The sequence below is a fragment of the Astatotilapia calliptera genome, chromosome 22 (assembly GCF_964374335.1).
Source record: "Astatotilapia calliptera chromosome 22, fAstCal68.1, whole genome shotgun sequence".
NCBI lineage: Eukaryota > Metazoa > Chordata > Actinopteri > Cichliformes > Cichlidae > Astatotilapia > Astatotilapia calliptera.
Window position 1 is genome coordinate 37,370,950 of NC_137442.1, and position 3,544 is coordinate 37,374,493.

A 3,544-nucleotide genomic window follows, 5' to 3' on the forward strand; every position below is an offset into this window, starting at 1 on the left:
TGAGCTTCATTCTGTCCTTGAGTTCAGCAACTGCCAGAGGTGGGAAGTACAAATACTTTGTTACTGTACTTAAGAACATTTTTGGGAGTGTTAGGTCGGACAGGTTGTGGAGCTACCGATGGGTGAAGTCTTGAGTTCCTGCTTTTCAGCTAGCTCACCTGTTGCTCATCAGCCTCTTCAGCAGCCATTTTAAGGACCAGCTCCAGCACCCAGTTGCCACCAGATTGTCTGCCTCACCTGAATAAGGCTCTTTCATGCCTCTCCCATCTTACCATACTCGTACCGTAATCTAGACTCTCAACTCTAGATTCTTTGTTTTTCAGATATACTGTATCTTGACTCCATCTGTGTATCCAGCGTATAGCCATGAAATATCTGAAAATTTTATCTCTTATAAACAAACAATGTATGCTTCCAAGTGAGATTCACACAAAGTCAACTAAGCGTGGGCTTTTTGGGAGATCTAAGTGTCAAATTTTGCATATTTGCCCACATTTCTCTTTACCATATATAAACTTTTGTTTTTAAAAGAATTTGTTAACAAGAGTGCAGGAGTGCTTTTTTGCCACATCTCTGCTAGTATCCAACAGTCGAATAGTCAGCCAATCTTTGCTTCCCTTAAATTAAACAGATGGTGACCTGCTGCATCTGCCCAATGTAGCACTCTGCCTTGATTGAGATTTCTCATAAATGTTATTTTTGTGAAGTTGGAGGTTTTGCAGAGCTGTTTGAACACCAACAAGCCTTGGGTTTCTTCTAACATGGGTGTTACTTCTGTGTAGAACTATTTTCCTTCCCTCAAGCAGATCTGTATACTTATTCTGCTAGCACATGCTAGTCTTGTGTTCAGAAATTTTTGGAAGGAATCTCAGGAGAAAGGTCTGTCTTTTTAAAAAGATTTTATTTGCTTTGGCAGTTGTAAACTTGTAAGTTTACACAGCGCTGTGGATCTCTATGTGAACCAGCAGCATGTTTTACAAAAAGGATGACCCTCAAGCGGGCTGCACAACATTATATGGGGACAGGCAGTGCTCCAGGACAGATTTAAAAACACAGACTGGAATATGTTCACCCACACAGACCTGGACCAGTACGCCTCATCTGTACTGGATTACATCTCCGAAACCACAGACAGTGTCACCACCCAGAAACGGATCACCATGTACCCCAACCAGAAGCCTTGGATGAACCGGGATGTTCGTCTCCTCCTGAAGGCCCGCAACACCGCCTTTAGGTCAGGAGATGCACACGCCTACAGCACAGCCAGGGCTAATCTAAAGAAGGGCATCAAAAAAGCCAAACACCATTACAAAAAGAAGGTAGAAGAACACTTCTCCAACTCCAACCCCCGACGCATGTGGCAAGAACTCCAGACCATCACAGACTACAGGACCACCAAACCCTCCCCCGCATCCTCTGATGTCTCCTTCCTCAACGAGCTCAACAACTTTTATTCTCGTTTTGAGCGAGGGAACCCCACAACCACAACCAAAGCAGACGTGACGCCAGACCACCAACCTCTGACTCTCTCCCCCACCGATGTAGGAGCGGTGCTGAGCAGGATCAATGTCCACAAGGCTGCAGGCCCTGATGGCATCCCCGGGCGTGTTCTCAGAGCGTGTTCTGAGGAGCTTGCAGGAGTGCTGACAGACATATTCAATCTGTCCTTGGCCCACGCTGTGGTACCGGCCTGCTTCAAATCCACCTCCATCGTCCCGATACCCAAAAACTCCAACCCATCTTGCCTCAATGACTACCGCCCAGTAGCACTCACCCCCATCATCACTAAGTGCTTAGAGCAGCTGGTCCTAGCACACTTCAAATCCTGTCTCCCCCCCACCCTGGACCCCCACCAATTCGCATACCGCCAGAACAGGAGCACAGAGGATGCAGTCTCCATCGCACTGCACTCTGTCCTCTCACACCTGGACAACAACAACACCTACGCCAGAATGCTGTTTATAGACTTCAGTTCAGCATTCAATACAATCCACCCCTCACAACTCATCAGGAAACTGACAGACCTGGGCATCAGTTCCCTCATCTGCAAATGGTTACTGGACTTCCTGACCAACCGCCCCCAACATGTCCGGCTGGATAACCACTGCTCATCTACCATCACAATGAACACCGGTGTACCACAAGGCTGTGTGATGAGCCCTTTCCTCTACTCCCTCTTCACCCACGACTGCAGACCTGCTGATGGTTCCAACACCATCATTAAGTTTGCAGATGACACCACGGTGATTGGTCTCATCAGTGACAACGATGAGGCCGCCTACAGAGAGGAGGTGGATCGTCTGGCTGAGTGGTGCGACACAAACAACCTGCTGCTTAACACCAAGAAGACCAAGGAGCTCATCGTGGACTACAGGAGGAATGCTGACCCACATCCACCCATCCACATTAAGGGGACGGCTGTGGAGCGTGTGAGCAGCTTCAAGTTCCTGGGAGTCCACATCTCCGAGGATCTCACCTGGACGACCAACTGCTCCAAGCTGGTCAAGAAGGCTCACCAGCGCCTCTTCTTCTTGAGGACTCTGAGGAAGAACCACCTGTCCTCAGACATCCTGGTGAACTTCTATCGTTGCACCATCGAGAGCATCCTGACCAACTGTATAACAGTCTGGTACGGGAACTGCTCTGCCTCGGACCGGAAGGCGTTGCAGAGGGTCGTGAAAACTGCCCAGTGCATCGCCGGAGCACCACTTCCTGCCATAAAAGACATCTACAGGAAGCGGTGTCTGAAAAGGGCTGGGAAAATCATCAAAGACCCCAGTCACCCATCACATGGACTCTTCACCCTCCTGCCCTCTGGGAGGCACCACAGGAGCCTCCGGACGAAGACCACCAGGTACCGGAACAGCTTCTTCCCCACAGCTGTCAGACTCCTGAACTCTGCCTCCTGACATCTGACCCACGTTAAAACATGGACTGAACATACACACACCCACAATGGACAACTGTACCCTCAAACACAATAATAACATGGACTGAACCACCACTCACAACCCCCAGCACTTTATATAGCCTCTGTAGAAACTATCTACACCCTCACTTATCTTAACTGCACTACTGTATAGCTCTGTGTAAATAATCATTCTGTACATTCAATAATCTTTAATCCTACAACTGTTTACAACTTGCATAGTTCCCATTTCTGTATAGCTGTATATCTCAGATTTCTGTAAAGTTATTTATTTCATATTCTGTATAGTTTTTCATATTTATATCCTGTTCATAGCCTGCACATAGCTTGTACTCACTACAGCCTGTACATACTTAGTTATAGAATATTCACAACATACTTCATACCGTGTACATTATAACATACCATAATAGACCCATTTCTGTAATATACTTACATATCTATACTATTGCTAATATATATTGTAATATACCTATATCACTAAAGCACTTCTGGATGGATGCAAACTGCATTTCGTTGCCCTGTACCTGTGCATGTGCAATGACAATAAAGTTGAATTCTATTCTATTCTATTCTATTCTATATAGTGAGACAAAAGCATAGCTGTTATAATCT